Genomic DNA, 15,107 nt, shown 5'->3' with positions numbered 1-15,107 from the left:
CTGTTGCACTTTGAATGTCCAAAAGTTATATTTTAGAATAATAAAAAAGGAAGTGTTTCCAAAATGGTGGCTGTTGTGAAATGTTTGAAGAAGGGCAAACTGGCCTGAGTGATGGTAGGCACAAAATGTATTTCAAAAATGCCCCTGTTGATATTTTGTCTTTTAAAAAATCCTGTAAATTAAGATCTCTATATTTCAATAAATGATATATAATTTAAGGATATGTGAGGGGTCTATACTCACTTATTGAAAGATGGTTACAAAGAATCAGTCTTGCTTGGGTTTTTTTTTCCCCCAAGAGGTTTTTTGGTTAATTGAGTGCTCTGCAAAGCCATCGGGCAGCAGTGACAAGCAGGTCTCTGAGCCCTTCCAGTGGGCATAGTGGGGAAGTGCCTGTGGCAAATGACCTGGATAGCAAGTGACATCTGCGGGGACCCATGTTGTCCCTCAAAGCATGGCAGGTGCGGTGCTCCAGCGACTGCTGTCCGGAGCAGGGCATGTGCCCCGAGGTGGGCACTGGGCTTCTCGCACAAGATGAAACCTTTCTTGACCTTGGCACCATGTGTGCTGGGGGGTTTGATGCCTGCTGGTCTGCACACACTGAGGAAAGGGGGGACATGGGATGCAAATGGACATGCTGCACCATGTGTCTGCGATATATGCTCTCTGCCACTTCCAGCACTGGTATACAATAAAAGGTTTTATGAAAAGGTTGCTTTTAACAAGGAACTAAAAGTGACTTGTGTCAGTCTTTAGCCTAAAGCTCTTGATGGTTACAGAGGTTTAGATGGCCTCACCTTGAAATGGCCATGGTTTCTCTGCCTCTGGCTGAGCTCACCTTCTTTATAAATCAAACCAGATTTTGTCCCATGGTTCCGTGCTCCTGCAGTAATTAATTTTACACAGTGGATGTAACTGAATGTGAATTTGAGAAGAATTGCAAGGTTTCAACCTGAAAACAGAGTTAAACTTCTCAGGTGCATTTCCTGCACTGGGGCCTGTCCTGGTTTGCCAGTGGGAGCCAGGCAAGGCTGGCTGTGGGAAAGCCCTGTGAACAGGCAGGTTAGCAACCTCCCGTCCATGGAGCAGTCACTGTTGTTAAAACATGCTTGGAGATGAATTCTCCATCTAACATCTCCCTCTCCTTCACCACTTCCTTGCAAAGCAAAACCCCTCCTCACTTCAAACAGGGTGCAGCAGCCCGGGCCCTTGCCTTAGATCAGAGTTAGAGCAGGTTCCCTCTCCTTTGCATCCTTGCCGAAGAGGAGTCTTCATCGTACAACAGTGTTCAGTAAGAATGCTTCCTGCCGCCCCAGGGGTTTTGGAAAGAGTCCTGGCAGTGCTTGTATCCTTATGTCTTTCCTGCTTGGCTGTGCACCTGCTCTTCTGGAAGTTCAGCAGCTGTGTGAGACATGAGGACAGATGGACTCATTATTCCTGCTGTGCATGGTAAAGGGTGGTGGTACCAAAATCCATCTCTATGCAAGAGCCTGCAGCTGGGTACAGAGCTCAGATTCAGTTCTCCATCCTCTTCTTCCCCTTTGCAGAGTGGGAATGCAATCTTCCATGTGTAAGGTATGGCTGCGTGTGCCTGTGAGCGTGTTTGTCCACACTGGGGAGCATGGATGGTGAATGTCTCACCCTCTTGCTGAAGTAGATCCATTTTGGGCAAAAGCCTAACCCCTCACTCCACTGATAACCACAGTCTGTGTGTCTGGCGGGAGTCCCGCTCATCGTCTTGCTCCCTGTCTCAAGGTCTCTGCAAGTATTTGGCTGGAAATGTACCGAGGGAGTGCACTGGCACGCGGAGAGGCAGTCTGCCCACGAGCGAGGAGCTGGGGGGAGAGCGGCACTGTGCCTGGAGCAGCAGAGAGGGGCAGGCTCCTGGCCAGGACGGTAAGGGAAAGGTAGGGAACGGCTTTTCACGTGGACCCTATGCAGGAGACTTCAGTTTATGCAGGTAAACAGACCTTTGGCTAAGCTTCTGGATTGCTATGAGTGGTGCAAAAGGGGAGCAGCAGGTTCATCAGCCAGAAGCAAGTCATCCAGCCACCCTGAGATGCTCCCAGTGGCTCTGGGAACCTGAGGCATGGTGCTCTTGCAACTCTCTCAGCAAGAGGGCCATGTCCCATCACCTTATCCCCATTGTTACAGGTTGTGTGGTACGGGAGATGTGTGCTGGCGTAATCCCTGGGAAAGATCAGAGGAAAGCAAAGGAAAGACTTTCATATGCTCAAAAACAAAGAAGAGGAAAAGTCACCTCATGGACCTGGGCTGGCCCATGAAGCTGGCAGCTGAAGCAGAGTCCATACGCCGTGGGAGTCCCACCACCAATGCCTACAGCAAGGTAAAGGGTTGAACTCAGCACTCATGGGCTTGTCCACCTGGCCCCGTCTCTGTCCTGCACCCCTTGGCACAGCTGGCTCGTGTGAGACCACAACGCAGCAGGTGGCAGAGGAGGCACCAGCCCCTTCTTCTGCTGGCATTGATGTTTAATGCCTTCCAAAGGGAAAACTCATCTAACTTCCAACCCCAATTCATTCTTATCCATATAACTGGAGGTAAGGATTTGGGACACCTTTAAAAATTCCAATGTTTCCTTACATTTGTTAATAACTTTACTGAAACAAAGAGCCAAACTTTTCTTTTCCGAGTTGGCCACAAGATGGAAGCATCAGACAAAAATATGTTAAATAGTTCTTCTGTTCCTCATCCCTTTTCTGTTTTTGTTTCCACAGCAGCACAGATGTGCTGCCACTGCAGAGGCAGAACAGCTGGAGCCTTTACAGCAACAGGAAGTAAAGGAATACATATGGTGTCCGTCAGCTCCAAATATTTTGTTTAGAAGAACTTTGAACCTGTTATGATAATGATAGTTTTGCATAGGATGGGACCTGTGGTAGACACTCCTTCTTAAGAATGAAATATGTACTCAAGTCTACTCTTACCAAAGGGAAAACTAAAACAGCATCATGGAAGTCAGGGAAGTTGCCTGGGATTTTTCTGGGCCACAGTTAGCCATTTTGTGTTAGAGCATACAGCCCAAATTCTGCAAAACCGGAAACTTCACGAGCAACTGCCATGCTATCCCTGATCGCAGTGAAGGACACTCTGCCTCTTGCCTCAAAAAACTTACCTCTAGTGGAGAGAGGGAGGGATTTAGAATAAAATATGATTTTAAATATGGTGAGGAGTGAGACCTTAAATCTCCCAAACTCAGCTGAGACTGCGTCTGTCTCCTCTGCATCCATTCTTTTGTTGCTTTGGTGTTGTGCTGATGCTAGATGAGGAGCCAGAAGCGCTCTTGAGCTGAGGGCCAGATTCATGTGCCTTCATGGTATTCAAAAAATAAAGAGCTAGGACCAGTCTAATGAACGAAGCGATTCCAAATCCTGCAGCCATCTGACGTATCAGACATTGCTATAGCCACCCTGCCATTAGCACTGCTTCACTCTGCCAGCAGGAGCATCACCTGCTTTTATCATTTCTCCAGAAAAGTGATGCAAGGTTTGTAAGAAGGGGAATGTGATTTGTTAGGCCAGCTGATACAGCTGAAAAAAATGCGAAGTCACTCACATCAGGACTTGAGGTAGGGCTTGAGTATCTAAAATCTGGGCTGTGTTTTCCAGCTCTGCTAATTGGCATCATAAAAGACACCGTCTGCATATTAATTCTGGGTGGTTGAGATAACAGCAATTGTGTTGCCAGCAGTAGCATGTGCCAGCTGATGCCCAGGCATTAGAAATGTCTGTTTAAAGGCAGCTCTAAGCTCTGAAATTGGAGCCACCTTGTCAAAGGTAAGGCAAGCATGTGTGTGTGCGCTACCAGCGACAGCTCTGCAAAAAAGTGGCTCCCACAAGCAAGTATTTGGGTGTATTTGTATTTATACCAAGTGCATTTGTGAACTCCTTGATTGATTGCTTTCAAAGGTAGGGTTTTGTTTTGCTCACAATCTATTTGACATTCAAAATGATGGGTGCTTTGGTAGGTAAAAATGCTGCTGTACTGATGTGGGAATGACGTCAATGCATTAAAGCCAATCTTCAACTATATAAAAAAGAGTCTACTGTCGTCATTTAACCTGACATGCTCTATGACACAGACCAGAGGGTTTTCCCAAATTGATTCCCACTTGAACCAGATCCTGTCATCTAGCAAAAAAAGCAGTCTTTTCTCATCTCTGTGAATCCTTGTGTAAATATCAGTTTTTGCAGCTGCTTACATGTGAGACAAGTGTTATTAGTTCAGCACTCTGGGCATGCACCAAACCAAGACTTATATTTCCACACTGTTTGCTTAGAGGAGCTCAGAAACCCGTTAGCCATCATTTCTAGTCTGATCAGCTGGATGAGCAGGGGAGTGGGATTTCTTCAACATATTTCAATCACTTTCAGTGTAGTTTCTGCTGGCTGCCTTTGGCAGTTTTAGTTATCTATGTACAATACTCTGATGCTCTGTGTATGAAACGGGAGTTCCTCTGGCTAGAAGTTAGTGGAGGTGGACTGGCCTGAAGGAGGAAAGACACCTGTAGCCAAAAAAACTGCTATAGTGTTTCTAGCCAGTAAGAAACTGTGGGTGAATTTAGTGAAACTTGTTTTCCCTCTCTGTCCCAAGACCTTCTCATGCTTTTCTGATCTGTGCCTCCCTGTTGGACAGCCCAGGGAGATTGCTCTGAGCAGAGCAGGAGGGGTGCCACTGCTGCCACCCCCCCAGGGCTTTGGTCAGAGCTGCCTGCACTTGACTTTTATGTATGCAAAAGCAGGAGTGGACAGAGGACCCTCTATACCAATCCCAGCTACAACATAATGTAGCAAAACAGAGGTTTGAGCTGTTGCCTTTGGCTGCAAGCACACGCTCTGTTACAGCTGTGGGCTGGTTGGGAGATGCTCTCCCTGGCTGCAAGGCTCGGCACGAGTAGTGAGACAATGCTGGGGCATGGCATATTCTGCTTTTTTCTGCGGTCTTGTTAAGACTACACGATTTGTTCAAAGGTGCACTTGACTTGGCTCTTTTTCCTCCCACCCTTTTCAGCTTCCCCCATGGTGAAGAGGGCTGGGAGCTCTCCTGTATCCCTGCCCTGCTTCAGACTCGGACGACAGCCACTGTTGCCAAAGGCCTGGGTCAAAGGGGTCCAGCGCCGCTCCAAGCTGCTCCCGTCAGTCTGCATAGCTAATATATTTCCACAGCTTCTCCCTGGATCCTCGGCTGTTCCCCTGGCAGTGAGAAACCCTCAGAATTCAATACCGTGAAAAAGCGTTGTTGAAAATGTACAAGAGAAATTGCATTTTGAGAGAAAATGCGTTTGAAAATGTCAGCATTCTGTAAAAGAAGAAGAAAAAAATGGTGCGAATATATGTTGCTTTACTGTCAAAAACTGAGCAGCCCAAACCTGTCCTGAGCTGCCAAAAATTAAAAACTTTATTTTTTGGCTCGAATATTTTGGTATTCAAATTTTCTCCTGAAAATGCCACGTTCACTATGGAGAATGTAGAACGCAAGCTTTTCTTTTTTTTTTCCCTGTTGAAATCCACTTTTACCTCCTTCCTCCTGAAAAGGACCTCCTCTTCTCATCCTGCATATTATGACATCTTGTGCTAAGACCGAGACTGTGCCACTACAAGGACCTTTCATAGGAACAGCTGTTAGAAGTTGCCTTGCAACTCCAGGGAAGTATTTATCAGGTTTTCTTATCTTGGCAGCTTCCAAAAAAAATCCCGGCAGAGGATCAGGGCGCGAGAGCTGCCCCTGCCAGGGTGCTGCAGGCAGGGAACCAGCAGCACCAGCCTGGGCATGAAAGGTGGATTTTATTCCTCTGCTCTGTCCTGTGGCAGTTGGCTATGGGAGCCGGTGAGAGCCTCCTTTCCCTGGAGCATTGCTCATGCAAGGGCTTACACACATGAGAGAGAACACAGCGGCGCTTGTGTGCGGGCACACGTCTGCCCACCTGCCTGCCCACGGGGCACTCACCTTTATGTCCCAGGAATAATGCAAAGAAGGGGTCTGAACCCCACCATAGCCTTGCAACTTCACACTGGTCAGAGACACTGCCAGCGTTGCCTGGCTTTTGCCAGCCACCGGGACAGGGTTCGTAAAAGACGTTACCTCTGTCTTTGAACCTGCCGCACGTTCATCTTGAGACCATCTCAGCTAGGGGAGCTCTGCTGTGCTAGCACTGAATTTTGTCACAACGCTGCTCAAGTCATCTTCTTCTGCACCAAGAGTGAGCAGGGGGATTGTGAGAATGCTAAGTCAGCACAAAGGAAGAGTTTTCTTAAATATCTACTGAATGGTAGTGATGTAGCCCATGGCAAAGCTCTCCCCCTGTCTTCTCCTCCCTCCAACACTATGTGTCTCGCCCTAGAAGCTTGTCTGCCAGGCTGTCCCTAGGCTCCTGCTGAGGTCCCCCAGTCACACACATCCTGCTGGCCCTACTGCTGGGACTTGTCTGACTCGTGCCATGGGGGGAACAGTAGCTCTGGCCAAGGAGACCCCTCCAACAACAGGAGGTGGCACTGGATCAGCTGCTGGTGAGGGAGGTAGAAGGACCACCGTATGTATGTGGTGGAAGAGGGAACAGGACCATGTAAGATCTAGGACAGGGTAAATGTCGTCATATAACACACCCTACAGTCCTAGCAAGGATCAAACCCTGTCACCATTGTCCAGGACAATGTAACTCTGTTCTCCTTCACACAGGAGCATTGAGCAAGGATCTGGCCAACACCAGCAAGTCCAAAAGTGTGACACTCCTGGACTACCTAGAGGGACAATTAAAGATTTAGCCTTGAGGAAATCACCAGGGGGATTTCAAAAAACCATAAAAGCAGCCCCTTTGTCCCAGCCCTGCACTGAAAGAGGCTCTTTTAGGGCTCAGAGGATTTTGTGGTTCTGGCTTGAAGTTTCTTACTTCTAGGTGTGCTTACCATCAATCAAAACACCCTTGGTGAGTTTTGCGCCTTGACACTTCTCTTCTAGGGAGTGGTCTGTCAGCTTTTATGGCACTGTCTAGAAACTGGAGGGATGGGTAACCTAAAAATATCGGAGTAGTCCATTAACTCATTTTACTTAAGTCAAACAGCTGCCAGAAGGTAACAGCAGTGGTAATTCCATTACTATCATTATTGCTGTTGGCAACCTGGGCTGGATTTGACCAGCTGACAACTGATCCTACTGTCAACTCCCCAAACCATCCGTTCTTCTTTTTAGCTAGAGTTTTATGTCAAGTAATCATGCAGCAGCTAAAATACTGACTGTCGTGGTTTAACCCCAGCCAGCAACTAAGCACCACACAGCCGCTCGCTCACTCCCCACCAGTGGGATGGGGAGAGAATCAGAAGGGTAAAAGGGAGAAAACTCGTGGGTTGAGATAAGAACAGTTTAATAATTGAAGTAAAATAAAGTAGAACAGTTAAATAGGCAAAGCAAAAACCGTGCACGCAAACAAAACAAACCAAGGAATTCATTCACTGCTTCCCATCGGCAGGCAGGTGTTCAGCCATCCCCAGGAAAGCAGGGCTCCATCACGCGTAACGGTTACTTGGGAAGACAAACGCCATCACGCCCAATGTCCCCCCTTCCTTCTTCTTCCCCCAGCATATATATACTGAGCATGACGTCATATGGTATGGAATAGCCCTTGGGCCAGTCTGGGCCAGCCCTCCCCCCGGCTGTGCCCCCTCCCAGCTTCTTGTGCCCCCGGCAGAGCAGGGGAAGCTGAAAAGTCCTTGACCAGTGTGAGCGCCACTTAGCACCTATTTAGAGACAGCTTAGCACTACTTAGCAAGAACCAAAGCATCAGTGTGTCATCGACATTGTTCTCATCCTAAACCCAAAACACAGCCCCATACCGGCTACCAAGATGAAAATTAACTCTATCCCAGCTGAAACCAGGACACTGACAAATTATGATTTTACGATATTGTTATATTGTTGAACCTGATGTGATGTCATGAGATTGGATTGTTTATGTTTGTATATACATAACCATACCTTCTTCTCTCTTTGAATGGTCAAGCACTCCAAATATTGGTCATCTGGTGCACTGAAATATATCCTCTGCATCTTTCATGAAATGAGTATAAACTTTTTGCTTATTTTTTTATTTCATTAAAACACCTACCAGAAATTTTTGGGAATGTTTTGAAGTTTTCTATTTTTCTATGAATCTGGAAAAAACAAAAGGAGAAGAGGTTTAATTTAGTTTAAAAAAACCCATTTATATAAAACATTTTAAAAACAGCAATGGAAAATCAATTATTATCTATCTTATGTGACCCACAGCCTAGGCTGAGATCAAATCTTTTTAGTAGAGTAGCCACATCTTGAAGACATACTATTTTTTGTAACCGCCTGAATTCTTCTGGCTTTAGTAGTCCTGTGATTGGAAGTGCTCAAAGGCTGGACACAAGTACTAATACTTCAAAGCAAAAGAGAATATGAGTTTATTGCAGAAGTTATACATCTTTCAAACTTTTCATTATGTTAACATGACTACAGCAAAAGGGTTTGTTGAAATTTTGTCTCAAATCTAGACATGCAGTTTCAGCTTATCAACCTTTGCACGTGACCTTAGTTGTCAGTAATCCTGTAGAATAAATTCTGCTAAATACGTAGATGTACAGCTATACGTCTGCTCAAAAGGGCCATAGTTTCTCTCTGCAGAGAAACCTTCTCATGAAAATGAAATTATTGTTTTGGATGGAGTAATGAAAGCAAAGGATGCTAGGTAATCAGAGGGTCCTAGGGGAGCAGGAGGAGCAGGAACTATCTGTGCAGTGGCTGGGCTTGTCTGTGCCCTGTCGCCAATGTGTTCTCTTCCCATATAACCCACCCCCAGCTTGGGCTTCAGCAAGCTCAGCTCTTTTTTGCAAAGAAATTGGCAGAAAGGTCCCTTAGGGTGCAACAACCAGAAAGCAGCAACTGATAAATACTTGCCTTTCCTGCTTCCCTCCCTCTTAATTCTGCAAACATATAATTATGGAAGTCACAAACTAGCAATACCATTGTCCTTTCTTGTCCTTCCTCTCCCTTAAGGCCACATCGTCCCCATGATATGTCAGTGGTCAGTACTTTGGAAAATCAATTTGACTTCTTCTTCCCTCCCTGCAGGTGCTGTGACTCATTTGCCTGAACATTGCTCTGGAGGACACAGATGCTTTGCTCGGTGCTCACTGAGGTACTTTGCTCCATGCTCACTGCAATACTTTGAATCACAGCTCAGTCTTGGGTTTAAAACCTATAGATTTCAGAGAGACATGTATGTGAGTGACTGTCCAGGAACACAGCTAGGTTACCTCTTTAAAAGATAAGTATTTTGATGCAAGAGCTGCCCATTGGAGAAGAGCAAGAAAAAGCAGAGAAACAGTATTATCAAAATGATAAACGGACAATATGCACCAGCCCTCTAATACCATCTCCAGATCCTCAATCCATGACTCTTCAATCCTTTGTAAATGAAGGTCCATTCCCATCTCTGCTTCCAATATATTATCAAAGAGTTATCCAAAATGTCCTCACGTGCTGTTTCATCCCTATTCATCTTCTGGTACAGGTCTGGAAAGATTCCTACTGATGTAGAAGGATTTTGACTCAAAGTCTGTCTTGATTACATAGTGTGCAATATGCTCCTCACTGGCTGACCTTATTAGCCCTGATAGATGTCTAGGGGGCAAAATGATGATGGTGCTCAGGAAAAAACCTGAAGCATTGCTGTACCCAATGACAAAAAATCATAGGCTGATCCTCTGAGGCATGATTTAAAACCAAGGCAAAACACACTGGGTTCTTTCAGTTCCACTTGGTGGACTTTCAAGTCGTGCTTGCTTCACATGATGATGTTTATCTGCAATGATGAGAGCTACCAATGCACTGTGTACAAATGAAAGTGAAGAAGCTGTGATTCCAGCAGCTGGGACTTCACCATCCATCTCAAAGACATGGCAAAGCAATCTGATACAGCACATAGCCAGGCCAGCTCTCCTTCTGCCAGCACAGAAGTCCACAGGAGTTCACAGAAGATTTTAGGGGTCCTTCTCCAGAACTTCATTCTCTGGGAAAACGACCAGCATTCAGCCGATTAAGTAGTATTATGTGCACAGTTACCTGCTTTGGCAGGAAAAAAAAATTCCTTCCTCTTGTCTTTTTCAATTTGCTAGTAACTTTTTAAAAATGATACTCCTAGAAGCTGTTGCTAAACAGTACTAGAGTTTGCCTGGCTGAGCTTTAATAATTAGCAGAAATTTGAATAAAACTGAAAGAAAGTTCAAGGGCTATACTCAACAGGAGATCCAGGTACTGCCTTCAGTCTCAAGTATTCACAAGCATAAAGCAGAACTGTAAGAAAACGATGATTAACTTCTGTTTATCTCTCCCATTTTCACAAAGGCCAGGTTTATACTCTGGCTTACGTGCAGTCATTAGCATGTAATAACATAAATACCCATATTCCCTTATCAAGTGGAGTTGTTCGTCTGCTTTTCGTCTTCTGCAGGTTCAGATGGCTGTGTGTACACAGTTGCAGGTGTACGTGCAGGGTCTGGTTTGGATTTGACACTTCCTCTTTCATTTCACCCATTCCTAGGGAGGCAGTGATGAGTGTTTCGTATCTCTGAAGTCCATTTCCTTTAGCTGCTCCCTGTCATTTCCTAGCAGGATTTGTCTGTGTATGTGAAGGCACAGCTGGAGAGGGGCGGTGTTTGTCCTTTTTTTCCTACAGCTAACCTGTCTGTATGCGTGGAAGCCGTCAAGGAGGCCACAAGGCTCTTGGTTGCGATGAGGAGCAGTAGAGCAGTGTGACCTCAAACTCTTCCCAGGACACAAATCATCTCCCTAGTTTAAATTTGGTACTTCCTGGGGTTTGAGATGTATAATTATTTTCACTTTTTGCTTCTTGGAAAATAAATTAATGAGGAATGGAGAACTGAGAAGCAAAACTGTGTGGTTTAGGCTAACGAGAAGAGGCAGGAAAAGAGCAGAGCAAAGTCCACAGGTAAGGAAGGTGTTAGAGATTAAATGAACCAAAGTTAAACCTGGATCAAAGCTTGCAGCAAAGGAGCAGCTGTAGGTAAGGAAAGGGCAATATCAGAGGCAAAGCTGGTGTTTATACAGCAGCTGTGAAATCAAGGGCAGATACTAACAGACTTCCTTCAATTTGTATCTCACCATAGCCATCATTTAACAATAGCATTTAATGGCATTGAAAGCTGAATTTAAAATATACTTTTCTAGACTGATTTCACAAAAACTCCCATCCCAGCTGTGATAAAGCTGGCACTCTCAATTTACCCACAGAATGAGGACTGGGTCCTCTAGGAAGACCACATCTTACCATGGGAATCTCTACCTTTGTTTGCCAAAGACATGTTGTCAAAATGATACCTGCTTATTTCCTAAAATGAGTTAAAAGTAGCTTGAGGATTACACCTGTCTTTGCCAATTTCTGTCATTAAACAGTCTCCTGTCTCTAGTTTTGTGCTTTATTTCCTGCTGGTGTCTAAAGGATGCGCGCTGACAGCTGAAGAAAGCGACTGTTGTAAAACACTGGCACTGCCTGTAGGGCCGTGATCAGCAGCAAGACTAACTGGTGAGCCTGGGGGAGATGTTTTCTTTTGTTTTGATCAATCATTGAGCATGAGAAAAATGCGGCTTTGGCGGATCTGGCACTATTCACTAATTGGGCTGAATGTGCAGATTGACTAAAGCACATGCTTATGGTTTGGGAGATCCAAGTTCAACTCTGCCATCTGCTTGAAGCCTCGTTTTCCTGCAGTCCTGGCTGAGCAGGCTCTGGGTTGAGCGGGGCTGGCATGTGCACAGTCTCTCTGGCTGAAGCTGTTACACTTTGCATACAAAGATTAAATATTTATTAGCGCTGATGGTCCCGTGTGTCCCAGCTCCCACCTGGGTGCCCTAATCGCTGCACTGTAATGCTCCCTCTGGAGCAATTCATGTTCAAATTTAACGCGCAAAGTGAGACCACATCAAGGGGAGAGACTGCAGGAGCCTTTTGGTGCTGCACAGCAGTTTGCAAGGCTAAGACAGTCTCCTGGGGAAGGGATAAAGGTACGGATCTCTGTACAGAGGAAAGCAGGGCAGAATTGGGTTTTCCTTTACCTTGAATATGTGCCGAGCCTGCGGGTTCCCCTTTGGGTGTGGAGACTTCTCCAGTCTCTGAGCTATGCAAAGGAGCATGAAAAGTGTTTAAGAAGCCTGAGCCTGCAGGGGAGATTTTAAATCCTTTTTACTAGGATTCTCACCTGGCAACTTCCAGGGATTTCAAGTAAACCAGAAAAGCTGGAAACAAGTGGAAGAGAAGCTTGGATAAAGGGCGGCAACACCCAGTAGAAGATGAACTAGAAATAGCTACCTGCTTTTTTGGCTTTTATCAATTCAGGCGCATTAAAGTATTTCTGAGGTCTAGAGACTGGCACAATCAACAACACAACTGCAGAACTGAGTCTTTCCTTCAAAACCTCACAGGCCATAGTGGGTAAATATAGTTCAGACACAAATATGTTTTTAAATGAAGAGTGTTCTTTTAAATCTTTTTATCTCTCTTCTGAGAGTGCCAAGTAGTGCCAGTTTGGAAGTAATTTCTGAAATGTGGACATCTGTCTTCTAGAATCTGTACTGAAAACACCATCTTTTTTCATGTGGCTCACCAAACAAGCCATTCACCAGTATCTAGTTTCAATCTGTAATGACTTTGGGTCTGATTCGTGGTTGTAACTCTTGAGCTTTGTGCCATTGTCAGTGGGGTTTGCATGAGCATACATCTGGGGTGCAGAAGTGAATCTGTCCCTCTTTCTGGTCAGACTAATGATTTTCATGTGATGTTTCACAGCTCTTCATCGATCCCCAGAGCCCTTCTAATGTCTGAGAAAGAAAAAGCTGCAGAATAATATCTACACCATAAAATTAGTCTAAAAATAACAGTTAATCTGCTGTTTGACATGTCATTTTATAGAAGGCTTTAGAATACACCCCAGATCTTGTAATTACATGACTTTTCTTTCTTGAGGTACATAAGCAATTCTTCTGTCCTTAGCTGAGAATGTATGTGCTGTGTTCTACCCCCAGATCTTTTAGCACTAGCTAAAAGGTATTTTGCACCAGTCCACATGTAAGAAAATGCTTTTCATCAGTCTGAAGTAAGGTATAAACAACCGCAGGAAGTTTGGAATATGTTATTAAAACTGTTCTGTGGTGTTCTTGTTACAGGGTGTTCTGGCATCACATGCTTTAGTGTAAGCTTATTATGTATGATGTCAGCTGTTGGCTAGCCTCTGATCTGTCCCATGATCGCTCATCAGAAAATCACATCCTTTTGTAAGGGGGGTATGAAAAGACATACAGTGTGCTTCTGTTCATTTAATGATTCACCCGTCTTGCTTTCCTCCTCTTCTAACTCTCCTCTGTTTCTGGATTTCAACCTGCCTGTGTCTCGGGCATTCCTCTTGGCTTTCCCCATCCTGTGCCTTGGGCACACCTGCACTTGAATACATCCAGGCTGGCTTTGGGCACCTCCCTGAGCATGGCATTGGGGATGTGCTGGGCCTTGGCCCTGCTGCAGTCCGGGGAGAGGTTGTGGCATCGGTTTGGAGCGATGCGCACCAAAGCTGGCATTAAAAAAATTAAGGATACTAAACGAGAGCCCCTTTGCTCCTCTGTTATAGGGCACGAGCTGAGCCTCCTGAAGAGATGGCCCTCTCCAAGCCCTGCACACCGCTCCATTGCAGGCACGCTGCCGCATTCAGGCTTTGCAGAGAGAAGTGAGGTAGCGGTACCTAAACTGCTGAAACCAAGTGGTGTTTAAATGCCGAAAGGGGAATGGGGCACCCAGATATTTGCGTTTCCAGCTTCCAGTCAGTGCCTCTGCCTCTTACTTTACATTTGACATATTAAACTAAAGGATGCCACAGGCAGACCCTGTGCCTAGAGGATTTTGAAGATCAACATCAGCCTTGGAAAATGCTCCGAGGCCCTGTAGCTGTGGATGCGACAAGTACTGTATTTATTATTGCTAAGGAGGTATAAATATAGCAGTTACAGGAAAATATGAAACTATGGAAACATAGATATGAAGCATTTACAGTGCTGTATGAGGAAAAGCATCAGGTAGTTATTTTCTTTGATGGCACATCTTAAAATGAGTAGCCTAGGATGACATCTGATACTTCATTTGTTGTCAAGAAAAGTCTTCAAAAGTCTTCAGACTTTTGTCAGAGGTCTGTAATCATCTGTCTCTTTAAAAGACCCTTCCCCCTGTCCTTTTATCAGTTGTATTCCTCACCCTGAATAGAGCAAAGATCATAAATCCGCAGATTAAGTAACAGGGCTAAAAACAGCTGGACGAAGAGGATGGCAGAGCGTTGCCACCACTGAAGAAAAAGTCAGCTTGGACTTGCGGTGAGGTTATCTGAAGTGCTCAGAAGCCCCAGAATCAGTACAAATTCAGCCTCCCTCAGGGCTTCCTGCACTGCCCATCGGTCCATCAGGCACTGCTGGCAGTGGTGCCATGGGTGCTGGGGCTTGCGGAGTGCAGGGGTGGCCGCGGGAGGAAAGGGAGGAAGACAGGGGCCAAGCAACCTTCAGAAATCTTCCTGCGGTTTCTAAGGCATTGCCAAAGTTTGACACACTTGTGCAGGATTAACAGCAATAAATAGATTGGTGGCAATGAGTATGGGTAAAGAAACCTGTGAGGGGGACCCTGACAATGTTTGCAGATACCTTTTCCAAAATTGCTTTGGAAGGGGAACCAATCCAAAATATTTCTTTCCTCTTCTTTACAGAGGTATGTTTAATGCACTGTTTTGGAAGGGTTATTAAGTGGCTGACAGATGCTGTATCAGAGTTTTTATTAACAGAGCTGTAGCGAGGGTGTGTGAGGAGCCAGAAGCAGGAGCAGAGAAGCCTGAACCCTGCGTTGGGATGGGTGGTGCCGCTGGGGAGGAGCGTGGGTGGCTGTGGTGTCCAGGAGGGAGGGCAGCAGTGTGCATCGCTGTGGAAAGCGGAGAAAGTCTACTCGAGGAATGTGCTGGCATAGGGAGAGATGATACAGCACCCAGCTATCTAGTCTGTCCTCCTGGCAAGTTGTAGCCCATCAGCAA

The sequence above is a fragment of the Platalea leucorodia genome, assembly GCF_965183815.1.
Source record: "Platalea leucorodia genome assembly, chromosome: 6".
NCBI classification, from domain to species: Eukaryota; Metazoa; Chordata; class Aves; order Pelecaniformes; family Threskiornithidae; genus Platalea; species Platalea leucorodia.
This window is presented reverse-complemented; position numbering follows the sequence as displayed.